This window comes from Choloepus didactylus, chromosome X (assembly GCF_015220235.1).
Source record: "Choloepus didactylus isolate mChoDid1 chromosome X, mChoDid1.pri, whole genome shotgun sequence".
Classification (NCBI taxonomy): Eukaryota; Metazoa; Chordata; class Mammalia; order Pilosa; family Megalonychidae; genus Choloepus; species Choloepus didactylus.
In genome coordinates, this window is record NC_051334.1 from 39,153,055 (window position 1) to 39,179,853 (window position 26,799).

General features: G+C 49.4%; 1 long non-coding RNA gene across 1 annotated transcript in view; it reads right to left on the reverse strand.

Moving 5' to 3' along the window:
• Window positions 1-204: 204 nt before the first annotated feature.
• The window catches only part of LOC119523818, a 152,291-nt gene continuing 125,696 nt past the window's right edge, over window positions 205-26,799 (reverse strand). Inside the window, exons 2-3 of the long non-coding RNA XR_005214668.1 lie at window positions 9,533-9,844; window positions 205-416 (exon numbers count right to left, since the gene is read on the reverse strand). This is a non-coding gene — a long non-coding RNA (uncharacterized LOC119523818). The remainder of the gene's footprint in view (window positions 417-9,532; window positions 9,845-26,799) is intronic.

A 26,799-nucleotide genomic window follows, 5' to 3' on the forward strand; every position in this document is an offset into this window, starting at 1 on the left:
ACAATCCCTCTCTCTCACACACACACACACACACACACACATACATACACACACACCTCTCATACCTTGCCTGCCAAAGTGCAAAAAAGCCCCAGCCCTTAGACATCAAATCACACATTATGTTTTTATATTTATACACATTGATACATGTCAATTTACTTGAGTCAGTGTAATAAACCTTCGACTGCAGGACATTTTGGGGGTTTCCACTGTTTTGTTATTACAAACAAATAATATTGAATGAAGGAAAAAGTAGGTTACAAATAGGACATGTACAGATGCTACTCACTTTGTAAAATTGTAAAACATTCAAACATTTGAAACAACGGTGTGTAAGGTTCACAGATTTGTACATATGTGGTAAAGAGTCTAGAACGTGCAGAGGGATGATCCACCAGTCCCTGAGTGAGGCTGACCTAGGGAGAGGGAGAGAGGGAGGGAGGGAAAGATGGGGTCTTAATTACACATGGAAAAATATATTTTTAAAGATATAAAAGAGAGAAATAACAATAGTATGGCCAAATGTTAACACTCATCTAATCTCCATGGCAGGTTCATGGATGTTTCGTCTCACTTCCCATAATTTTCTGTGTTAGGGATGTTTCTTTTTTTTTTAATGCAATTTTATTGAGATATCTTCACATGTCATACAATCCATCCAAAGTTACAATCAGTGGCTTACAGTATCATCACATAAGTGAGCATTCATCACCAGAATGTTTCTTAATTTTAAATAATGTTTTAATGATTTTTAAAAGTTCAAATAAAGCTGAATGCCAGCCCACCCAATGACCTAGCCCTTCCACCCCTCGGTATATACTCAACAGAGTGTGCACTTGTGCCCAACAAAGGACGTGCACAAGAACTGTCATCCCAGCACTAGGTCATGACAGCCCATAGCCCAAATTGGAAAATGACCCAAATGCCCCTTCAAGGAAAGAATGGACAAATTGATTGCAGTGTGTTCATACAACGGAATGCTCTACAGCAACACAAAAGATCGACCTACAATACACAACAATGTGCATGACACTCACACATTTTGTGCTGAGAAAAAGAATCCAGACACAAAAGAGTCCATACCGTGCATCTCGTTTCCGGATGAAGTTCCAAAACTGAAAATAATCTCTGGGGTTCAAAGTCGGGATAGCGCTTGCCCCTGGGGGTGAGTAGAGACTGGAAGGGGGCATGAGGGGTCTTTAGGGTTTGGGGAATGATCTGTTTCCTGATCTATCCAGGTGTGGTTACCTGGGTGTATTCATTTTGTGAAACTTCATCAAGCTCTGTGCGGATGATATATCCACTTTTCATCAGGATGTTATATTTGTAACAAAATCTACACTATTTTTTTTCCAAAAAGTAAAGTTGAGGCCCATTCAACGGAATGCTCTCCAACTGGGCTACCACGTGGAGGCCATTATCGACCATTCATTTATCAGTTTGAATTAATATATTGATCACCACTGTTGTAACATACTCGATATTGGATATGAAATGATCGACCCGGAAGAGCCTCTAAGCTGCCGTGGTAATGCAGGGGTGGGGATGGGAGGTGGGGTGGGGGACCCTGTTGATCCTATTTTGCAGGAAGTATCATGGAATCGCCACATCCGTCCAACGGGATGACTAATTTTAACCCAGACCCCATTGGAAAATGACTCATCCTGCCCCTAAAGGAAATTAAACTAGCCCTCCCTACTCTAGAGCAGGGAATGGCTCACAGCCCAGAAACATGGACCCAGCATGGAGAGCCCAGGGTCACAGGGCTGCTGTGCAGCCAAACGAAAAAGCTGGTCAGCCCAGTTCCTGGGAGAATAGACTTCCTTAGATGTCAACCGCAAATACCTGGATGGAGAGGGGTCTTTGAGAATGGGAATAAGCAACCGAGCAAGCCAGGCATACCCAGCAGCTTCATGAGACAGGGATAGCAAATGCACAGCACGCGTGCTCCCAATTTCCTTGCCGAGCCCCAACAGACATCACTAATCGATCCAGCTCCTTTTGCCCTCTGAGATGGGACAGGGCCTCACGGTCCTGCTTCAACACCTCTCTGGGAAGCCTGGAAGAAGAAGATCTAGCAAAGTACTCTTCCCTGGGTTACATGGGCTGGGGTGGTGGTGGTGGCAGCGGGAACATCTTAATAAGTGATGGTACAACCCACTGTCAATGATTCTGGGTTTGATGTATACATTTATTCATCTGTTAATGGAAGATTAAATGCATTATTTTTTATTCCAGAAGGCATACTGTTTTTATGTGGTCCTAATATAAAGTACCCCTTTAGACTATTATCGTATTTACATAGTAGACCACAGGACCATCAAGAGCTACCAGGTGTACCTTCTGCCAGAGGCTACCAGCTGGGAGGGAAGATGCTGGAAAGTTCTCCCGTTTCATAATTGTGTCCAAGCTAGACCTTGGCAGGACCCAAAGGCCAACTGGCTCCTTAAAGGTTAAAGAGATACCTTCCCTGCGCAGTGAACATTCCGGAAGTAACAGGTTACTGAAGGACAACTCCAGGGGACACCAAACACATTGTAGTCTATGAGATTTGCTTTCCCCAAAGCTGTGCAACACGGCAGCCCTGCCCACAGGTGACTGAGTCAATGCCCAGTAGGAAAGGCCGCCCATGACTCGCTCCCTGGGAGGAGGGCAGAAGGCCCTGGCAAGCACCATCTCCAGCCAGGATCAATCTGTCTTGCCATTAATAAAACAGAGCTTTGTCTCCCTTTCAGCTATTGGGTCCCTGTGTGTCCAGCTCCCCAGATGGGGAGGATTCAGGCCCCCAAACCCCTTCTGCAACCCCAACAGATTCTGAAGTTTGGTTGCAGGCAGAGAGGGGAGTTGCAGAAGAGGCTGCAGACAGCCATCTATTATCACATGCCCACCCCGGGAGCACCGACAGCCGCACACAGGGCCAGCTGCTGATGTATGGCGTGGCACACATCCAACCATCAGAATGGCTTCTTCTCCAGGGCTGAGGTGGCAGACAGAGCCTTCCTCAACTCGGGGAGGGGGAAACAGTGACTCAGTCACTCGGCTAACCCCACGTTTAACCCGTCTGTGCTCCTGACATGTGCAGCCCGTCTCCATTCATCACAGCTGCCTCCACTGAGCCCTCCATTCCTCTCGCGGCTCCTCAGGGCTACCCCTGCCCTCCCCTTCATACCTGCCCCCACCCCATATCATGGCCCAGAAGTGGACCTGAAAAGAACCTCTAAGGACTCTGCAAGTTTCCATTCCCTTCCTTCACCGATTCTAGACCAAGTTCCTTCGGGTGCTTGTCCTGAGATTGACAAGATGAATCCCAGGCCTTGGACCCTCTCTCTGGGCTGAATGTCCCCAAAGTGAGCAGATTGCTGATGTGCAAGGGGGCCACGGGGTGCTTCTCTCCAGCATCCATGCACCAGGCATTTCCTGCTTCTGGGGCAGGATCAGACTTCACGGAACCAACTGTTCTTCTTAAGGTCCCTTTCCACCTCTCACCAGGAAGAACCCAAATAGAAGAGGTGACAGACGAGGTCAAGCTATGACCTGTGTCAAAGGGGATGCATCTGGAGCTGGCTCCTGGGTGGAAATTCTTTAGCATCATATTAATAAACTTGGACTTGATTTGTAGTTAATTGGGAGCCATTGAAAGTTCCTGAAAAGGGGAGTGTGTCAGTAGAGTGATTTTGGGGGAAGGTGTACAGGAGAAAAGTCTAGGATGGGGGACCAGTTATGGGCTCTGCACTGGCCCAGGAGAGAGGAGAAGAGGACCTGGCTCACGGCAAAACTCCAGAGAGTTCCAAGCGGTAGGACAGAAACTTAAGGCTGATCAAACAAGGAGACCAAGGCAGCAGTTGTCCTCTTGAGGCTCACACAGAATGGACCCATAGATATTTAGAAGTGGAGGCAGCCTTCATGGACCTCTAAGCCAGCCACCTCTTCTCACAAGTGAGGAAACGCGACCAGAGGCCCAGAGGGAGTTCCCTTACTGAGCGCCAGCTCTGGCCAGCCCCTATGCTGCTCCTGCCAACTATCCAATGAACCAGCTATTGCTGATCCTATTTTTCTGGGGTCTTGAAACTTTTCAGCAGTAGACGAGGTAAGGAATTTGCCTGAGGGCCAGGGCTAGAAGGCAGCCCACAGCCTCCTCAGTCTGTCCTCTTGACTCCATGTTGTACCCCTGTCAGACAGGCACCTCCCAAGGGTGGACAAGGGTGAGGGAAACTAGAGACTGAAACATTAGGGCAACTCCATGAAGCCCTTGCAAAGAGCAGCAGCCTGATGGCTTAAACCTGCGCTGAGTCACGAAACCCAGAAAGCTGAGTTTGGCGGTGTGCCAGTTTGAATGTATTATGTGTCCCCCAAAACATCATCATCTTTGATGCAATCTTGTGTGGGCAGACATATTAGTGTTGATTAGATTGAAATTCTTTGAGTGTTTCCATGGAGATGTGCCGCACCCAACTGTGGGTGATGACTCTGATTGGATAGTTTCCATGGAGGTGTGAGCCTACCCATTCAGGGTGGGTCTGAATTAGTTCACTGGAGCACTATATAAGCTCAGACAGAAGGAGCGAGCTTGCTACAGCCAAGAGGGACACTTTGAAGAGTGCACAGAAGCTGAGAGAGGAACTGCAGTTTACAGAGACATTTTGGAGATGGCCTTTGAAAGCAGACTTTTGCTCTGGAGAAGCTAAGAGAGGACAAACGTCCCAAGAACAACTAAGTGACATTTTTGAGGTGCTGAAGCCTAGAGAGGAACATCCTGGGAGAAAGCCATTTTGAAACCAGAACTTTGAAGCAGATGCCAGCCACGTGCCTTCCCAGCTAACAGAGGTTTTCCGGACACCATTGGCCATCCTCCAGTGAAGGTACCCGATTGCTGATGTGTTACCTTGGACACTTTATGGCCTTAAGACTGTAACTGCGTAACCAAATAAACCCCCTTTTATAAAAGCCAATCCATCTCTCGTGTTTTGCATTCCGGCAGCATTAGCAGACTAGAACGGGCAGTGAACCCGGTTAGTAACTCCAGGAGCCCCTTGCCTGCAGCAAAGAGCCCTCGTGAGAACTGGACCACACTCAGTGAGGAAGGCAAACCGGAAAAGGCTTTCACCAGGTGTCTTAGATCTGGTTGCCTGGAAGCAGAGGCTGAGAGAGATTGCTTGGAGGGAGGGCTCTTGGGAGAAAACGTGTCAAGGAGTGAAGGAAGCCAGAGAAGGCAGGGCAAGCAGGAAAATGGACAGGTGGACGCAGCCAAAGTCCAGGTAATCAGCTGTTCTGGTTTGCCCAAGACGGAAGGGTTTCCCGGGAGGCGGGGCTTTCCCTACTTAAACCGGAACAGTCCCGGGAAGCCTGGGACAAGTTGGTTACCCTGCCTCAGCCTGATCCCACAGGGTGCTCTGGGTCATGAATGTCACCACAGAGTCGCCCCCCCCCAATTGAAGCAAAGTGTCCAGGTTCTTGTACCCCTGGCAGAGGTCATTGGCTGTGCCTCCTTCCCTCTCCCTCCACTCCCTGGGTGGGGTGCAACACCTTCGAGATATTTCTGGGTAAAGTGGATTCCTTTGTGGAAGGGCAATTCTTCTGAGAAGGCAGAGGGGGGAGGTGCCTGGGGGGAGGCAGGTGCAGTCCCTTTCCTCCCGCAGGTGCTAATGGCATCATCGGTCAAGCCTCTCACCGATGCCTCGTCCATGCACGAGCAAATGGCCCCAGATTCAGCTTGTGGCTGTGAGCATCAACAACACAGAGCACAACAACTCCTCATCAGACCCTCCAACCACGTTCTACATTTAGCCGAGCTTTAATAAAAATGAGAAAATGTTCGCCCATCAGTAACTCTTATCCACCATCTGGTTTTTGCATTTTTCTTTTTGTTGTGCTTTTTCAGAATGCAAGTGCCGGCACCTTGTGATTCCTTGGTGGTGTATCAAGTCCAATGGAAGTTATTAGTTCACACCTAGAGAAGTAACATTACTGTGGCATAAATAGAGATGTGAAAAGTCAACATGTTCCTAAGGTTCACATCAGGTTTATTCATTCATTTGTTCAACGAGCATTTGTTGAATGCCTACTATACACCAGGTGACTGGGTGCTGGGTGGTGGGGATTGAAAGATGAATAGGGTCCTCTGGGAGTTCACACTCCAGTGGGCAAGCCAGATACAGGGAACAGATTTATAGATGAAGGGGCATCAGTTGAACTGGGGGGCAGGGTGCTGGGGGCAGAGGGAACTTGACATTTTCCCTGAGAGTCTGATGTTTAAAGATGAAGAGTTCGTGGAGTTAAAGCAGACACTGCTAGTTGATCCCCAATATCTGTTCTCCACTACTTCCTGATTTCTAGTTGAACAAAAGACACCCAAAATAAAAAAACTCTCAGACTCCTTTGCAGTTAGATGTGCCTATATGATTAGGTTTTCTGGCCAAGGGGATTAAGATGTTCCATGTGACTTCCAGAATGTGTCCTTACATGGAAGGACCATGTCCTTCTCCATCCCTGCCTCCTTCCTGCTGGTTCGAATGCAGAGGTAAGGGCTGGAGCTTGAGCAGTCACCCTGGACCATGAGGTGAAACTACGTGCTGAAGATGGTGGAACAACAGAGAAGGAGCCTGGGTCTTTGATGACTGACTCCATGAAGCTGTTTGTTGGGCTGCGTAACTCCAGCTTCTTTTGCGGAGAAAAATACTTCGATTTTGTTTAAGCCACTGTTATTTGGGATTTCCTGTCACTCACTGCCAAACCTGATCCTAACGGGTAAAGAAGAAATGAGGGCAGGGCAATTCTGTTCCAAACATGCTGGTAGTGGATTACGTTGGCTCTAGCTTGGACTCATATGCGTAATTTTTATTTCCACCTCCAATTTCCCATTAGCTCTTCTGTTTTCCTCTCACTTAATCCCTGTGGTGGATGTACTGACCAGACCCCTTTTGAGGAATGGACTGACTGGCTGCCCCAGCTGATGGGAGTGGGGTCAGCAAACAGCCTTTGGCTTTGGCTGTCAGCCCCTGGGCAGGGGTGGAGGTGGGAGGCCCTTCCTGATATAACCAACATCGATAACCCACTAACATGAGAACTAGAAGAACTGGGCATCTGGGCCTGACTTCTCCCCCTGCCCATCCTTGCTTCCTTCCCCTCCCTTTCCCAGGTGCTGATCCCAAGGACCCTCTCTAATTTTATTCTTCTGCACTTTAAGCTCCATCTCAGAGTCTGCGTCCTGGTGAACCCAACCCGTGACAGTCCCTGATTTCTTGACTCCTGGACATGGTCTCAATTTTCAGCCTCTCCTTTCCCTCTCTCCATCTCTTAATAGCAACTTAGAGCCAGTGACACTGACACCTAAGGCTGGCTGCAGTTAGCACCTAATGCAATTAGCACTTAATGTGGGCTTCCTGTGATGCTAATGAAAGCCTCCCAGCTGGGCCCTGAGCTAGGGTAGGCCCTGGCCTTCTCCGAGTGGCCCACAGGAGGCAATCGGGGTAAACTGAGCCCTGAGCGGAAGTCAGAAAGCTGGGGTTCCCTACCCGCCTTGGCTTCTAGCCTGCTTGTGACCTCAGCCCAGCCACTCAACTTCACCGTGCTTCGAACACTCGAACTAGAAAGGGGAAACCCTGATTTCAACTTCAGAGGACATTTTTGTAGCTAAACCAGGGGTTGGCAAACTACAGCTCATGGAGGAAATCTGGCCCACTGCCTGTTTGGGCAAATAAAGTTTTAGTGGCACAAAGCCATGCCATTTGTTGACGTACTCTCTGTGGCTGCTTTCATGCTACAGTGGCAGAGTCAAGTGGTTGTAAGAGACACTGCCTGGATGGCAAATCCTAAAATATTTACTATCCGGCCTTTGACAGAAAATGTTTGCCAACCCCTGGCCTAAACGGATTTAGGTGCTATTGTATTTCTTGTCCCAAGAGCCAGGAGTGGGAGGCTGTCCATTCATTCAATATTTATTGAGCATTCACTTCATGCAAGACCCCGTTCTAGGGCCTGGGGACACAGTAGCGAACAAAGCAGACGCAGGCCGTACTCTCCCAGAGCCTACGTTCCAGTGGAGGGGACAGACAGTAAACAAGCAAGCAATGAAATATACGTCAGAGGATGATAAATGCTCTGAAGAAAATTAAAGCGGGGCATGGAGAGAGGAACAGAGGTGGAGTGGGGCCCCGCTTTTAAGTTGGGGGGTGTTGGCAAAGGCGCCTCTGAAGAGGCGGCATTGGAGCAGAGATCCAAAGGAAGTGAGAGAGCGAGCTATGCAGGTAGCTGGAGATAAAAACATTCCAGGCAGCTGGACTAGCAAGTGCAAAGGTCCTGAGGCAGGAGCTCGGCTGGTATGTTAGAAACACACAAGGAGGCCAGTGTGGCCGAAGTGGAGGGAGCGAGAGGGGGCGTGGGAGGAGATGAGGCCAGGGTGGCCTTGACTCTGAGAGAGAGGGGACGTTACCGGAGGGCTCTGAGCAGAAGAGGGACATGTCTGACTTGGCTTGATGGATCCCTGTGTCTGCTGTGTGGGGAACAAACTGTAGAGGTCAGGATTAGAGGCAGGGAAGTCAGTGAGGAGACAAACTGCAGCAATGCGGGTGACAGGGGAGAGTGGCTCCAACCAAGCTGGGAAGCTGGGTGCGTTTCAAGGGTAGAGCCAACAGGCAAGTGTGCTTGCTCTAGAAATGGGACAAGGATGGAATTTTTTTTTTGCCTTTTCCTCCTCTCTTCCTCAAATGTGGGTATTGGGCCCTGAAGTGATTTTCTGGATGTCTGGCTTGGTGGGAATTTATTTATTGACCCCAGAAACTCACCCTGTCAGGAATGGGGCAGAGGTGGGAGAGTTTATTCTCCCCAAAGGTGATTCCGGTGGGTAGTGAAGATGACAGAGGTTTTTGCTGTACCCCACTCCCAGCCCTATTTACTCTGTCAAGCCTGTTTGCCCCAGAACCAGCTCTGGACCCTACGAGAACCCTGCTGCATAGCCAGCCTGACCACGGGGTAAGCCTTCCCCATTGTCATGGGCTGGGAGCATGTCTGCGTATTTTTCAACAAGCCCTCTATCAAGAGGTGGGGTCTATGCTCCCTGTTTTTGAACCCAGACTGACCTTAGTACCTCATTTGGGACCCCCAGAATGCAGGGGAAGTGATGCCAGGTGACTTCCGAGGACAGGTCAGCTTCCACCTGGCTCTCTTGGGACGCTCACTCTGGGGGATACGGGTGACAGAGTCCCCATGTAGGAGCTCCCATCAATGGTGCCAGCTGAGCCCCCAGCCCACAGCCAGCCGCAGCCCTATGAGTCTGCCATCTTGGATGTCCAGCCACCAGAGCCCTCGGAGGTCTCCAGCCAGCCCCAGCCACTATCCGGCCACAACTGCTTGAGGGACACAAAGCAAGACCTGCTCAGCTGAGCCCTTTGAAACTCCCTGACCCACAAAAGTGTGAGCGGAGCAAAGCCACAAAGTTTGAGGGCAAGTCGGGACTGAACCCCTGGTTGATTTTGAAGACCCACTGCCAAGAGTCAGTAGGTCAACTAAAACTGGTCACGTGGTGTCCCCCACTTACCTGCTGGTGGGGGGCAGCCATCTCAAGGCCAGCATCGTGCCGCTGTGGGCTTCTTTTCTCCTCCAAGATAATTCCGATCAGTCATCCAGGAAGATGTGACCCTGGGTGTCCAGTGCCCCAAGGAACCTTCACCATCACTTGGTTTTTAATCCTTTCTTCCATCGGCCCCTCTAAGCGGGTGGTGGCAGAGGAGGGTTAGACCCCAAGTCCCGGGGAATCACTCCCATGGGCTGAGCATCTGCTGCAAAACCGAGGCGGGGGGGCGGGGTGCAGAATCCAACGAGGGAGAGATTTATGCCTCTTCCTCTCCATCTGCAAAGCAAAACAAAAATAGCTGAAACGCCGGTTTTCTGCTTTATCGGCTCTGTGAATAAGCATATAAATTTCGATGACATTTCTGGAGGCTTGCTGAAGGGGAAAAAAGCCATCCCCCAGGACAGGGCCGGCAGCGGTGGCAGCATATGGTTTGCTGAGAGCAGAGGCAGAGCGCGTCGTGTGTCTGCGAGCACTGGAAAAGGTGACTTTGCGAGTAATTTCAGATTCAGGGCCGAGTTTTCACCTTTTCTTTCTGTTTTTAATTTTCCTCTTTTTCATTAGGAAAAAAAAAGAAAAAAAGTCTTGCTGAAGCCAACACGGCTGTCACGGCCAATCACTCCCTGGCAGGGAAGCGGGGCTGAGCTGTGCTCTGGGGAAGCACCAAAGAGGCAGTTCTGATCCCTGGCTTCTCTGAGGGCTCCGGATCAGGGAGAGGGCACCCCAGTAAGGAGCTCACATGGGAGAAAGGGGGAAGCTGTCCGCAAGACTTGTGGAAAGGCCAGAATAACTGACGAACAGATAGGAGTTTGGTTTTTCCCTTGTTCCAGCTATTCTTTCCTCCAATGAGGACTCTGGCAGGAGGTTCAGCTAAGATGTCTCCAGCCCCGATGGGGCAGGGACCAGCATTGACATCAAATCTACACCAGTCCGGCAGGAAGCCCCACCCCACCCCTCCTGCCAGGAGGTAAAAGGGAAGCGACTTATGTGCAGCTTCATATGGCTTGGGGAGACCAGCGAACACTCACTCCCACTTGACTCCACAACTAGATGCACTCTTATGGCTCAAGCCAAACAAGGGCCTTGTCCCCTTTTCAGTTGTAATTATGCCCTCCCCTGATGTACATCAATACATTGATTGCTTATCAGTCATTTACACTTTAGTATAAATGAATATACTATCAGAAGCTGGCTTGAGAATAAATTGTAAGGGGGAGGAGTGGGGGAGGAGGACATGAGGGCCTTGAGCTGGGAGGGGTGATAAAGGATAGGCAGAGAGATTCAGGAAGGAAAAGAGAAAGGAAAGTTACCCCCCAAAGATGAATATAGCTTTCTTCACAGTTTCACCCAGGACCCCAGCCTGCTGCCAGGAGCCAGGCTGTTGAGGGAAGAAAAGGACGGGAAATACTCAGAAAATGAAATCATGCAAGTAGAAGCACCGTGCTAGTTGTGAATGGGCTTTTCTCTTTCCTTCTTTCCAGCTGACTGTAGAAAGTGGGCTCCTTCCTGCTCCTGCCTGGGTGCTCTACTGCAGCCTAGAACTGATGCTCTGAATATTTGTAGAGTGAAGTAAATACATTTACGAATAAAGGGGAAATGTCTCACCTTGCAAGTATAGCCCGTCACAATTTAGCTTCCACCCACTTTTCCAGCCTTATCTTCTATCCTCCCCCTGCCTAGTTTATCCACTCACCCTGCTCTCCAGTTTCCCTCTCACCATTCCCCAAGTCCGTCTTCTATTCTCCCTCCTCTCTCTTTGTTCAAACTACCCGCTCTTTCTGGATTGCCTTTCCCATCGGCCTTAGTTTGTCAGGGCTGCCGTAACAAAGACCACAGACTATTTGGCTTAAACAACAGGAATTTGTTGTCTCACAGTTTTGGAAGCCAGAAGTCCAAAATCAAGGTGTCGGCAAGGTTCGTGCTTTCTCTGAAGTCTGTAGTGTTCCGTTGGTGGCTGCCAGGAATCCATAGCTCATTCTCTGCCTCTGTCACATGGCCATCTCTCTCCCCATCTGTCTCTTACTACTGTGTCCAAATGTCCTCTGCTTACAAGGACACCAGTCATATTGGATCAAGGCCCTCCCTGATTCCATTTGGTCTCCCCTTAACTAATAACCTCTTCAAAGATCCTGTTTACAAATGGGTTCACACCCACAGGACCAGGGCTTAGAACTTGAACATGTCTTTGTGGGGGGCATGATTCCAACCAGAACACCATCCTTGCTGCCTGTCAAACTCCTGCACTACCTTCAAAACCCAGATCAGATTATACCACCTCCAAGAAGTTTTTTAAGATCTCCCCATCGTCTTCCCTCCTCCTCTTTCATTATCCCTTAGCATGATGTTTGGAGGTTGTTCCAGAAATGGATTGGCTTTTATAAAGGGAATTTATTAGATTACAAATTTACAATTCTAAGGCCATAAAGTGTCCAAACTAGGACATCAACAAGAGGATACCTTCAATGAAGAAAGGCTTATGGTGTCCAGAACACCTCTGTCAGCTGGAAAGGCATGTGGCTGGCATCTGCTGGTCCTTTGCTCCTGGGTTCTGGTTTCAAAACGGCTTTCTCCAAAATGTCTCTGGGCTTCTGTCTCTCTTAGCTTCTCTCTCTCTCAGCTCCTGTGCATCCTTGCTTGTTCTTGCAGGGCGTTTCTCTCTAAGTGTCTGGCGGTCCTTTTAGCTTCTCCAGGGCAAACTGGGCTTCATCTCTTAGCTCAGCATCTCCAAACATCTTCCTGACTGCATCTCCAAGTGTCTGGGTCTGTGTCAGCTCTTAGCTTCTCCTGGGGGCAAACTCTGGATTACATATCTTAGCTTCTCTCCAAAATGTCTCTCTCAGCTTCTCTGAGCTCCTTCTCTCCATGAGTTCTCTTAAAGACTCCAGTGATCTAATTGAGACCCACCGTGAATGGGCAGGATCACGTAACCATGGAAATAATCTAATCAAAGAGCCCACCCACAATAAATCTTCATCCACAAGACTGGATTAAAAGAACATGGCCTTTCCTGGAGTACATAACAGTTTCAAACCAGCACAGAGGTCTATTGTCACACATCGCCTTGAGTCATAGTTTGGTTCCCCCAAAAAGCAGAGCTGGAGAGAAGGATTTGGGTGCAGGTCATTTATTTGGGAAGTGAGCTCAAGACGCACACAGTGAGACCTAGCAAGGAGAGAAGCCAATAATGGGGGCATTAATGAGGAGATTGTCCCTGTGGGCAATGGCAGCTCAGTCCCTTTGGGAACCCCCTGTGAAACCAGGTAGCACATGCTTCAGAATCAGCACCCCCCCACACCAGGGAGGGGTAGGGAAGCTGAAGCATTTTTCTGCCAGCCCCATCTGTCATTGGCCAAGGGTGTTTTGGGGGGCATTAGCCCCCTCCACACACATTTTCCAATTGCTTCTGCATAGGCCCAAGTAAGCTCCCCTGGGGCCCCACGAAGCCCTCCGGCAGGGAAGCTGAGAGCCACAGGCCCTTGCAATGGGGAGCAGTTAATGTGATGGAAACTGTCCACCATAGTGGCTCAGGAACTCCAGTGGACCAGAGTGGGGGAGTAGGATACAGGTGAACGAACAGCATCCACTACATGTAGTAGGAATCTCATTGTTTATTTGTGTGTTTTTCTCCCCAGTGATAACTTAAGAGCCTTGACATCAAGCATCCTGCCTTCCTCCTTTTTGCATCTTTACTTCAGTACAAGGTTTGGTAGAGAAAAACCCCTGACCTGTAACTATCAAGTTGAATGGAGCCATTGCCTTAGTTAGCAAAGGCCTTTCCTTGGCACCTTGTACCACCCAGTGCTGTGCCGGGGCTGGTGTAGATTTTAACCCATGTGGCCCCAGCCTGGCAGGATCTCCCCGCTCCACAGAGCGGCAGCAGGGATCACACAAGCTGCACCAGGCACTTCGGACCTCCCACTTGAACAGACTGAGAAGTGTGACGTCCATCCCCGGGTCAGTGGAGACGAGCCTTGGTTCTGCAGCCAGAAAAGCCCTTGTCCTACATCAGCTGACCTCTGAGCAATCCAGGAAGGCATCAAGAGAAAGGTAGGAGCTCAGAAAGCTAATGGGGTGGGAACCAGGCAATTGGCAAACGGGGAGCAGGTCACTCCAAGGATCCATTCTGCAATCTGGTCGGGGGGCAGAGGCCTGCCTTCTGCCCAGGGGGGTCACCAGGGACCATCAGGGTCTCCAGCCTCACTCCAACAGGTCATGGCCTGGCTCACTCCACTCCAGCTATGCTGGTGCAATGGGCAGTCCCCTAAAATAGAGTTCCCCACCCGAACCCCCAGAACTCGCGAATGGGACCTCATTTGGAAAAAGGGTCTTTGCAGATGTAACGAAGGAAAGGATCTTGAGATAGCAATCACCGTGGATTATCTGAGCAGATCCCAAGTACAATCACAAGTACCTCCATAAGATAGAGGTGGAGGGAGAGTTGAAGCAGCTATAAACCAAGGAGAGCCAGGGATTACTGGCAGCCTCCAGAAGCTGGGAGAGGTAAGGAAGAATTCTCCTGTCAGGCCCTGCCAACATCTTGATTTCAGACTTCTGGTCTCCAGAGCCGTATGAGAAGACGTTGCTGTGGTTTTCAGCCACCTAGTTTGTGGTACTTTGTCGCAGCAGCCACGGGAAGCTAAATAGAAGCGCCTCTTTGCTGTGCATCAAACAAGACGTCCGTGCTCCTGCCTCGGGGCTTTTGTACCTGCTATTCTCTCTGCCGGGAATGCACGTCCCACAGATGCCAGCGTGGCTCACTCCCTCACCTCCTTCAGGTCTGCTCAAATATCAGTTCTTTAGTAAGGCCTCATTGTACTTCTCCACCTAAATACACAGCCCCACATACCCCCTCTGCATCATTCACTTCCCTTCCTGGCTCTATTTTTTTTTTTTTTTTTTGTAGTATTCATCAGCCTCCAGAATTCTATTAAATGGGTTTATTTCTTTTATTTATTGTCTATAATCTCTCCTCCACTAGAAATGAAGCTCCGGGAAGGCAGGGATTCTTATTATTTTGTTCATAGCTGTTTCTGCAACATGTAGAATAGGGCCCAACTCATAGTAGGCACTCGATAAATATTTCATAAATAAATGAATGATCTGAGTGCAATAAGAACGTTAAGGAAAATAATAGTTCATACTCTGAGATGCTTTATAAGTAGCTGACTGCCTTTACCAACATTATCTCTTTTGATCCTCATGACAGCTCTGGGAGGTGACATTATTGCTTCATTTCACAGAGAAGGAAATTCAAAGAGACTAAATAATTTACCTGAGATGGAAGTAAGATTCAAATTCAAGCCTGACTGACTCCAAACCCCACATACTTTCTATCATATACATGTGCAAGGCAATATTGCTAGGAGGTTACCAAGCTTATGTGAACTGATGTTGTGAGATGAGCAGAGCTAATTATAAATCTTCTATTATATGCTTAATATTCAAAATTGTAAGTTTGGCACCTGTGTGTGTGTATAGAGATAGATAGAGATGTGTGTATATAGAGATAAAGATGTAGATATGTAGATATAGATGATATAGATTTAGTAGGGAGAGAGATGATAAAGATGGAGAAGGAAAAAGATAGAGATAGAGATAGAGATGCTAGAGGTAGAGATAGCTATAGAGATGATAGAGACAGAGATGGAGATGCTAGAGATACAGAGATAGATATGGAGATGATAGAGATAGAAAGAGAAAGAAATAGAGATAGAGATGCTAGAGGTAGAGATGCTAGAGGTAGAGATAGAGATGATAAAGGTAGAGATAGATATAGAGATGATTAATATGATGCTAGAGATAGAGAGCTAGAGCTAGAGATGGAGATGATTGAGATAGAAAGAGGTAATGATAGATATAGAGATGATAGAGATAGAAAGATAGAGATGGAGATGATAGAGATAGAGATAGAGGTAATGATAGAAAGAGATAGAAATAGACATGATAGAGGTAGAGATACTAGAGGTAGAGATAGATATAGAGATGATACAGATAGAGATGCTAGAGATACAGATAGAGATGCTAGAGATATAGAGATAGAGATGGAGATGACAGAAATTAGAAAGAGACAGAGATGGAGATGATAGAGATAGAAAGAGATGGAGATGATAGAGATAGAAAGAGATAGAGATAGAGATGATAGAGGTAGTGATGCTAGAGGGAGAGAGAGATTTAGAAATGATAGAGATAGAGATGATGGAGATAAAGGTAATTGAGAAAGCTAGTTCCTGTTGACTGTGATATTGGCCAAAACCATTATCCCCATGTTATAAGGATCTGAAGTTCACACCACAAACCTTCATTCAGCAAACATTTGATTGCTTATTATAGAAAACACTGCCCTGTTCTTACCACCCCCACCCCAAGCCCACCCCAGAGGTTCCCTGCGGCATGGTGGAGAGTTCTAGACACTCCTACAGCTTTCTGTCTCAGGCACTCATCTCTCTGCCTTCGGGCTTCTTCTGGCCACAGAAGAGTGTTTGGCCTGCACTCTGGTCAGACTGGACATTCTAGGAGATAACACCCAAAGAATGACCCCCAGCCAAGTGGGAGGTATCAGGAATTGGTGCATAAGTATCCCAACTTCCTGGGCCCTCTGTGGAGGGTAACTCTGGGGGATGGACCCCACAGTGTTCCAGAGGGTCCCCAGCAGTTTTCCACCTGCTTGTTAGCTCTCTCTTTATTGCTTTTTTTTCCTTCTCAGTCTCACTTCTGTACCCTCTCCCTGTGCTTCTTGGGATCACCTCCGGCATAAATGACTCACATCCTTGTCTCAGGGTCTGCTTGGGGACAATTTGAACCAGGACACCTGCCAAGCGCTATATGCATTGCACTGGGAGTAAGAGACTCAGAGCAGACAAAGCCAGAGTCACAGAACTCCGAGCCCAACAATTGAGGAACCTAGAAAGTCAGCTCCCTCAGAAATGTGGCACTCCCTCGGGAAGTGTGGCTCAGCTCTACGAACTCTGGGGATGTGCCAGTGGGGTGACATATCAGCAAGTGATTTTCTGAAAACAACTTCCAGAATCATTGACAAGCCAAGTAAAAAAGTCAAGCTCATTCTGCTGTTGTGATTCATCATACCTCATGTTTGATCCTAGAAAGGGTTTGATCATTCATTCATTGCACGAACATCTCCTGAGCATCCTGCTGGGTGCTGGGAACAGGGCTGTGAGCCAGGCAGAGTGGGATTCCGCATTGGGGGCCCCTCTCTCACCTGATCACCAAAGTGTGGCCCAGAGACTGAAATCTGCCACCACTGAAGCCATATGAAAGAATATGGCCCAGGCTCCAAAGACATATCCACAAGACATGTTCCAAAAGCATTTTTGAGTGATGGTAGCCACCCAATAATAAGGAAAATGCCTCCCAAGGTGTCTACCTCAGAAAACCACCACTCTCAGGAGCCAAAACCAGCTCTAGGATGCTTGTTTTTAAGAGTACTTCTGACTATCTTACAATTACACCTTTTTTTTTCAATTACTGCTCTTACCCCAATCAGACAAACCAACCTACATCAGGCAGACAGACAAAAGATGAAGAATAAATAATCCTTGTTCCCACAAAGGGCTCCAGAAAAAAAGCCAGGCCAGTGAGCAAGCAGTAGCAGGCTCCTTCCACTCTGTTCCATGGAACATACCATCTACCAGAGGGGGGGGCGCTACTATGAGCCTAACTGCCCAGAAAACCAAACCTGGCTGAAGCCAGCCACTGATCCAGTGGCCTGACTGACCCCAATTCCCCCTCACATGCTTGGCTGAGCCTCTGATGGACAGCAGGACCCTCTGCCCAGCAGGCGGGGATCCTGGCGCTGTTGGCCACAGGGAGCCGTGAGCTCTCTGAGCCGCTGAGCTCTTGGCAGGGCAGCCTGAAGGCCGTCCTCAAGCCTGCCCGGTGCTAAGCACAGTTATCACCAGATGAGGACCAAGTAAAGGAGTCCCTGTTCCTGCCAGTCACCAAAAAGGACTCCAGGGAGACGTGACCTTCCGGTGCCCTCCAGTCTGAGATGGTCCCCAGGGGGGCGGCAGCCAGGGGCAGCCTGCAGTCACCTCCCGGTGTGTTCCCAGCAGCCTCTCAGGCTCCCTCCTCACCCGATTTGGACCACGTGACATGCTTCTTGCAGAATCTTGAGTGTCTACCCTTTTGTTTAATTCATCAGGAGCCGGTGGCTGGTGGAGAGCTCTGAGATCAAAAGAGGAGGGAAAGGGCTCCCCTGAAGGTGCATCAGGCCTCTCGGGGGAGGGAAACATTTTCTAATTCCGGAAATAAAAACCCTGCATTTTCGGCAGTGCTGAAAGATGGGGATAGTCCACATCTCCAAGGGTTGAGGAAGAGGAAAGAGAGGCATGATTTATTTTTTTAAATGCCATCCGGTGCCCAAGGGGGCAAGTAGCACTCTGAAAGCCAGCGGCAAGGTTGGAGGGGCCAGGGGCTGCCGGTGCTGACGTCAGTCAGGGCTCTCAGAGGGGCGGAGCCGGCGCTCTGGCCACAGAAACAAACGTGTTCCGTGGAAAACCTGGGTCATGACAGAGAACTTTACCCTCTGAGATTCCGGTCTTTCTTCTCCAGAGGACCACCATGGCTACCTCTTTGCAAACACTCTCCAGCCTTTTCCTGGGTGCCATGATGGGAACAAAAGAACTCATTCATTCATTCACTCATTCATTCATTCAACAAATACTCACTAAGCAGCTCTTCTGTGCCAGACACTGCAAATAAAGGAAAGAAGAGAAGAGACAGTCTCTGCCCTCGAGGGGTTTGCAGTCCAGTGGGGGTGGGGGGTGGGGGAAGGCAGAGCATTTAGCATCCTGAACAAATGTATGAGCTTGGTTGGAAAAGTAGAAGGTGCTATAAGCATTTCTAATAAGGGAGCATGACCTTGAAGGTGGGGGGGGGGGGGGCGGGGTGTGAAGAAATTCTTCCCAAAGGAAGTAATTTTTAAGTTGAGATCTTAGGATCGTGTAGGAATTAATTGGGTAAAGAACATTCCGGGCACATCTTGGGACCCCTGATATAATGGATGTAGGCAATGATCATCAACACAGACAGAGGCCCACCACGAAAGGAGGACAGCCATCTACAAGACTCCACACCCCTCCTGGTCAAGCTCACAGCACCATCTAAGACATACTTCCCCCTCCTTCCCAACTCCCCCCCAAATGCACCTGAATCTGATCAAGCCTCTAGATCTAACTCCCCAATTTACAGGAAATACGGGTGACAGAGGAGTGCGTCATGACACTACAAGTACGTAATCAAGAAAAATCGGACTGGAAAACTCTACAAAACAAACAGCCTGATCTCCTTCAACAAATAGATGGCACCGGGAGAGAGCGAGCCATGGAGGGAGAACATAGATGTCAGTGATTTGCTATGTGTAGCTCTTATTTGTATCCCATTTCAAACAAAGCATTTAAAAAAAACATTACGACATTTTTGAAGTAATTATAAACTCTCAACACTCACTGGATATTTGATGCTATTAAGAAATGGTTGATTTTCTTTAGACATGTTATTGGTATTTCAGTTATCTGTTTCTACAACTACTCATCTTCTAGAGATAGATACCAAAAGATTTCTGGGTAAAATGATGTAATGCTATAATTTGCTTCAAAATAATGTAGTGGGGAAAGGGGAGTGGATAAGGGTATGGATGAAACAGGATTGACCCTGAGTTGGTAATAACTGGAGCTAGATTTTAGGTACATGGAGAGTCATCTTACTATTCTCTTCTACTTTTTGCATATGCTGAAATCTCCAGAAGTAAAGGTGTTGGTTTTTTTTTTTAAAGGCATCCAGGGTAAAGTATGCAGCGTGTGCAGGAAGGAGCCTGCAAATCCAGGTTTCGAAGGTGAGCTGGCATGGCTGGAACACGGAGGGTAAAGAAAGCAAGTGTCCCGATGGGGCAGGGGAAAGAGGGCACTAGATCATGTAGGGCCTTGGGGCCTAAAACTGGCCTCCTCGGGGCTTATAGGGATCTCCTATGACCCTCTGGATGAGTAAAACCAAGGAAGCAAACTGCTTGCTTCCCGAGCAGAAGAGGAAGATGGAAACGGGGAAATGGGCATGTGGGGTAGAAGTACCTCTTAAATATTTGATGGAGGGATCCCTCTCTGAGGTATTTCAGTTACTCTGGATAATCTCCAAGTTGGGAGGTGAGTCATAAAGTCAAGTAAACCAAATGTGGTCCTGTCTTGGAAGGAGGAAAGCCAAGATGTGGAAACACTACGCCTTAGTTTCCTGTGGCTGCTGTACCAAAGTACCACAAACTGGATGGCCTTAAAACAAAACCAAAGCAAAACAAAAAACCAGTTCTGGAGGGTAGAAGTCTGAAATCAAGGCATCTGCAGGGTTGGCTCCTTCTGGGGGCTCTGAGGGACAATCGGGTCCATGCCTCTCTCCCAGCTTCCGGTGGCTACCGGCAAGCCTGCATTCCTTGGCTTGTAGATGCATTGCGTTCCCCGCTTGTAGAGGCATCTGCCCCCATCTCCACATGGTCTTCTCCCCTGTGTGTCTGTGTGTGTCTCCAAGTCTCTCTTTCCTTATCAGGACACCAGTCATTCAATTTAAGGCCAGCCAAAGTCCAGTCTGACCTCGTCTAAACTTATGTGATCACATCTGCAAAGACCTTATTTCCATATATGGTGACATTCGGTTAGGACCTCAGCATACTTTTGGGGGCACCTACTTCAGCCTACAACATGCCGCTCATCGAGTGGGCCCTGGAGGTGGACACGAGCAGGTCCATCTGGATCTGCCACTAACCCCTGAGTCACCTGTGCTCAGGATCTGCCCTCTTCTCCAAGTCACAGGGTCCTGGAATGTTGGGCTGAATCAGCTCGAAAGCACATCTGATTCAGCCTCAGCCGTTTGGGGATCCCAAGCTCCACTGAAAATCCAGCGAATCCTAGGAACTCTCTCCCCAGATAAACACTCGCTTGCAGCTACTTGTACATGGGTGGATAGAATTTTCAGAGGTTTGAGACCCTCTAAAGCCCTAAGGTCCGTGGAGCCCAGTTAAGGATCCCTGGGTTTAGTTTTCCCAATGAAAGGCAAAGGCTCTCAGAAATAGAATCGGAGACCAAGGTCTCTCAGCCAGCTCCTGGGAGAGTTGGAACCTGCCTTTCCTGACAGCACAGCTGCCCTGGCCACCCCCCAGCTCCTGGCAGGCTTTCTGTCTAACCCAGACAAACAGGCCCCAGGGGACAATCAGCAGGGTCAGAGCAAGTCCCGGTGAGGGGGCTGCTGAGAGCGTGGGCCCCTCTTCACCCCAGGGGGAGCTGCACGATGTTGTCAAAGGTCTCAGATGAAGCCCTGCCAAACTCGGAGCCCTGGAGCCCACCAAGAGCCAAGCAGCCAACCATCTCTCCCTGGCCCAGCAAGCAGGGTCTTGGCCAACAGGGCCACAGGACTCCAGGAGGTTTATGCAATCAGACATCATCCCCCCCCCAGACAGATTTTTCGGTAGCCCAAGTGTCCCCAGGCCTCACCAGACCATGAGTGTTAAGTCCCCAACAGAAAAATCCCACCCCTGCCAAACCCCTCCCTGAGAGCATAGGGGCATCCCCAGAGGGTGTCCTCGGGGAGGCCATAGGAGGCCTCTTTCCTTCCTCCTTGTGGTCTCCGTGAGGGCATCCATCCCGCCTTGCTGACCACGGCCACAGTCGAGGATGCACCTCACCCCCACCACAACAGCCAGGTCCTCAGGGAGATTGCAGTGATGCATCTGCAAGCCAAGGGATGGACGTCAAGGAACGCCCATGGCCACCAGGAGCAGGAGAGAAGCATGGAACAGATTCGCCTTGCAAGCTTAGCTGACAACCAGAACCCCTGACATAATTTGGCATTGTAGCTGCACCCCTCTCCCAGCCACAGCATGGCTTTGGGGGCCCAGGGTGGGATGGACTGCTTCTTTTGCCCATACTAACTGAGGCTTCTACCCACTCCAGTGTTAGAGGGCTGAGAGGAAGGAGGAGAAAGGGGCAAAGTTCTTACTTCATGGTACTCTTGTAAGATGACATCCTGAGCATGTCCTCTGCTCAGAGTTACTCATTCATTCATGGTTGCTTTGGTGGGCTCTGCAGAGGCTCCGCCTGTGTCTCCTTGGGAGGTCCCGTCCACCACCCTCAGAGGGACCCATTCCACATGGACTCTTGGTGGTGGTTCCTTCATCCTCTGGCAGAAGCCTTTGCCTGAGTTTAGGCTCCCCCAGCAGATATGGGGACAAGCACTTGAGTGCTGGTCGTTTCTTTGGGAGGCAGTCCCAGGAAACACCAGGAGAAGAGAGGGGAAGTGAGACAGGGAAGGAAAGACAGTCATAAAGAGTTCACTGGTGAGCAGGTTACCACTGCGGGTCACCAGGACTCATCCCACTGGGGACCCAGAGAGACAGTGAGCAATGCACTGACCCACTCCATCTGTCACTGCTTTACGGCTGCCCCCCAAGGGGCATCAGCTCCCTGACACCTGGGGACTGCCCGGCCAGCAGCCAAGCCCATGGCCCCGGCTAGGGTGTGTGCCCTCAGCCAGAAAGCGACAGGCTCCCAAGGCATCCGTGCTAAGGGGTGGGTCCAGGGAACTAAAAGCGTCTGCTGCAGCTGTCTTGGCAGAATCCTTTTTAGAGATAAAACAGGCCAACATTCCTTCTGTGGTTCGGCGCCAGCGCCTGAGATTCACGCACCATTGACCTGCCAACCAACGGAAGGGCAGTTATTTTCTACTGGGAAGCAGCTCGGCGTGCTCTCTTTTTCTCTCCCTTCCTCATTGCCTCAGGCAAATAGCCACCGCCTCTCAGATAAGGCAGGCATGTGTTAGATAACTGCAAGGAGGCACCTCTCCACTCTCCCAGGCTCTCGGTTAGCGCCCTCCCCCCACCCCACACACACACACCCTAACCTTCTTTTCTTGGTGGGGGCGCTGGGGCTCCCAGCAGGGGAGCAGTTCTCTCCAAGGGAGATCTGCTCACAAAAAATCCAAGGTCTCCCCTGTCAGCCTTTTATATCCTCCTCCGGGTTCAGAGCCCTTTACCCCGTGCCTTGATATTTCCCTTGAGAAACATGCATTTGGGTCTCACGTGGGAATTTCTTAGCTCTTGTCTTTGGTGCCCCAGGTTTAACGGGCTGACGCAGAGGTGCAACTCCAGAGATGGCAAAGCGTCACCTGCTCCCCCACCCCCGCCCCCACCCCACCCCCCACCAGGCTCTGCAGAGAGGGGAGGGGCGTGCCCTCTTCCTCACCCAGGGCCCGCTTCTGACCCAGCACCCAGAATAGCCGGGTGGCGTTCTGCATGGCAGAATCATCGCCGAGAACAGCTTATACCCCCCTCGGTCCACAACCTCTCTCTCCATAAACCTCAGGCCAAGTTCAAAGGATCTGGCCTGGGGCCAACATCTAAGACTCTAGTGGCTTGAATAGCAGCCACCCCAAAAGATATGTCCACCTGGAACCTGTCAATGTGACCTTATTTGGAAAAGCATCTGCAGAGGTAATGAAGGGTGAGATCATCCTAGATTAGGGTGGGCCTTAAATCCAATGACAAGTGTCCTACTAAGAGAAGAGAAAGGGAAGAGACACAGAGAAGAAGGCCATGTGAAGACATGAGAAGACAGAGATTAGAGTGAAATGTATACCAGCCAAGGAACACCAAGGACGTGGAAGAGATTCTTCCCCAGAGTCTCCAGAAGGATCCAACCGTGCCAGCACTGTGATTTTGGACTTCTGGACTCCTCAACTGTGAGAGGAGAAATTTCTGCTGTTGTAAGATACCCAGTTTGTGATCATTTGTTATGGCAGCCTTGGAAACTAATACAAAGGCCAGTAGCAGCTGTTCATCTTCCTTCTAGCCAACCTCCATCTTCCTCTTTCCCTTTCTCCTAGAGGGCTCCTCCCCGACCCTGACCCTTGTTTCCCCAGGCACATCAACACAAGCAAACAGCTGCCTGGTCAGCTGCCCCTCCGACTCCATGGATGTGCCCCAACTCCACACTGACACGGCTTGGGCTCACTCAACATGGCGCCACTTGGATTTGGTTCTTCATCTTCTCCGGGGCACAGCCTGCCTCTCAGCTCCTTTATTCCCCCACAGTCAGTCCTTCTGGCTCCGACCTTACATCCTGCCCACACACCCAAGGCACGTGCAACTCTACCAAGTAGCCAGAAGCCCACTGTCCATTCACACAATCGAAGGTGCTTGCTGAGCCCTGCCATGTGCCTGTCCATAGCGCCAGGCACGGGACAGAATTGTGAACAAGAAAGACTGGGCACTGCCCTAAGGCAGGGTTGCATAGCCCAACCTCCTCCTTCAGGCTCCAGGAGGGCACGGACACAGAGTCTTAGTTTTCTAGGGCTGCTGTCACAAATTACCACAAACTTGGTGGCTTAAAACAACAGAAATGTATTCTCTTCCAATTCTGGAATCCAGCAGTCCAAAATCCAGGGGCTCTGGGGAAGAAGCCTTCCTTTTCTCTTCCAGCTTCTGGTGGCCCCCGACATGCCTTGGCTTGTGGCCACATTGTTCCAACCTCTGCCTCTGTCTTCGCGTGGCCATCTCCTCTTCTCTATGTATCTCTTCTCTGTGTGTCTCTTCTAAGGACACTTGTCACTGGACTTAGGGCCCACCCTAATCCAAGATGATCTCATCTTGAAATTCCTAACTTAATTACATCTGCAAAAATCCTTTTTCCAAATAAAGTCACATTCACAGTTTCCAAAATGTGGGTGTATGTTTTTTTTCTTTTTTGGGGGGGTGGGGGGAAGGGACCTCTCTCCCCACCCACCTGCAGGAAGTTATCAATTCATAACCTGGACACCTTCCTATCACCTAGACAGACACCAGAGGCACCTCTTTGCCTCATCCATGTCTGGTCTTGACATTTTGATCCCTGAAAAATAAAAGGTGGTACATTCTGGAGCTCTGAAAAAAGAAAAATCAGGCTCCAGAGAGCACCCATGGCTCCAAAAGTCTTTTCCGAAGGGCTCTTCCACAGGTGCAAATATGGTTTGAGACAGTTCTATGAGACAAGAAGACTAAGGGTGCAGCTGGCCCATGGTGATGATCAAAAGTCAAGGTGGTCATGGCAGAAACAGGGTCCCCTGATGTGGACTTCCCAGGAGTCATGTGATCCCTCTCTCAACTTTCCCACAAACAAGGTACAGCTTTAGAGTCAGGCACACCTTCTTTCAAATATGGGCTGGGCCTCTTTCCAGGTGCCAGGCTTAGCTTCCTCATCTGAAGAATGGGAACACAATCCACTTCATGGGATTGGTAGGATTAAATGTTTCTACCATTGCCCTTGGTCCATAGAAGTTCCTCTCTGTGGGCAGTCTTGGGCTGGTTTCCCCTGGAAGCAGACCCTGAGACCAGGATGTCAGGGCAAGTAATTATTTCGGAGATGCTCCCAGGAAATTTTGTGATATGAGCAAAGAAGAAAAGCAATAAAGGATGCGTTTTTAAGCCAGCTGCAGAAACGGTGACAGAAACTTAATCCCATGGGAAAACTGAGAGATGGTAAAAAGCAGGTGCCTCAGAGTTATCCCACCTGAGAAATGAGAGAGTTGAGGTATTTACACATCAACTCTGATCAGTCCTTGGTTGAGAGCTGTTCCCTGGATGATGTTAATTCCTGGGTGTGTTAGTTTGCTGCTGCTGCAGGGCTTAAAACAACCCACATTTTTTAATCTTCTAGGGGTCAGAAGTCCAAAATGGATTGGCAGGCCTGGGGCCCTTCTGGAGGCTCTGGAGGAGAATCTGTTTCCTGGCCTTTTCTGACTTCTAAAGGCTGCCTGCATTCCTTGGCTTGTGGCCCCACAGCACTCTGATTTCTGTTTCCATTGTCACATCTCCTTCTTCCCCTCTGCTTCTGTCATCTTATCATCACCTTCTCTTCTTGCCTCTCTCTTATAAGGACTCTTATGATGACATTGGGTCCATCAGGATAACCCAGGATAAGCTCCCCATGTCAAGGTCCTTAACTTCATCACATCTGCAAAGTCCCTTTTGCCACATAAGGTGACATAGTCACAGGTTCTGGGGGTTAGGGTGTGGACATCTTCAGGACATTCTACCACACTGGGCATTTCTGACCTTCCCCATTTAGACAGAGCTGCTTCTTTGGGAGGGAGAAGCTTTCAGATACAGACATGCAGGTATGCTGGAAGGTTGAAGGGGGGTATGGGCAGGGTGCAAAGTTAGCTGTTGTTAGCAGGAGCAGAAGAAAGCAAAGATGTGCAAGGGAAAACACTGAGTCAGCAGAGGTGGATCAGGTGTCTGTGGCAGCCTCAGAACTCCTTACATTGAGGCATTAAAGAGAAATCCAGTTGTCAGAACAATTAACAGAGCCAAACTGACACAACGAAACATCTTGGATCTTAATGACAAACATCCGATGGTGGGGAGGGTATGCATAATTTTCCCTATTTTATAGCTGAAGAAACTGAGGCCCAGTGACTTGCCCTGGGGTCACACAGCGGAGGGGCAAAGACTTGCTCCCAAATCTCCTGACATCCAATGCTGCCCTTGCTGCCCCTCACCTAGCCACAGCATGGCTCAGAACAGCCCGGAATGTGCTGGGCCTGCGGCCACACCTGAGAAGATGCCAGCTGCTTCGGTAGCATAATTTTTTACCCCTGAGCCTCTGAGTGCCTGATTGAGCGGCTGGAATCAAGAGAGACCCAGCAGGACTGTTGATGAATTTGATTGCTTTACCAGAAGTTTTAAAATGTAGCTATTATGGTTGAGCATTGTTTAGAATCTAGCTCTGGTAATTTGCCTCCTGCGTGCGTACATGCAAGATCAGTTGCCAAATCCTGCTGATACCTCCCGAATCTCTCTCTCCCCCATCTGTTGCCTCTTCTTCCTTCCTACTCTCCTAGCTCAGACCACCACTGCCTCCCACCCAGAACACAACAAAAGCCTCCTGGTGGTGTCTCCTCCTCCAATCCATCTGACAGCCTGTCTCCTAATGAACTCCAGCTAAGATCAGTGTAGGAGAGGCTGTCGAAAACCCATCCAAATTCCTCCAGACCTTTCCAGTTTGGCATCTTTCAGCTGACTTCCAGTTGCCAGTATCGGTATCTCTTTTCCTGAGAGCTCTTTCTAGAACCACAGGTTGGAAGGTCCGCAGAATTAGCACTCCCAGGAAACAGCTTTCAAGCAACAATGGAAGGGGGGTTGGTGGATGTGTTGGCTCGGGGTTACGTACCCCAGAAAAACTTTTTCTTCATCTTCATCCATTCCT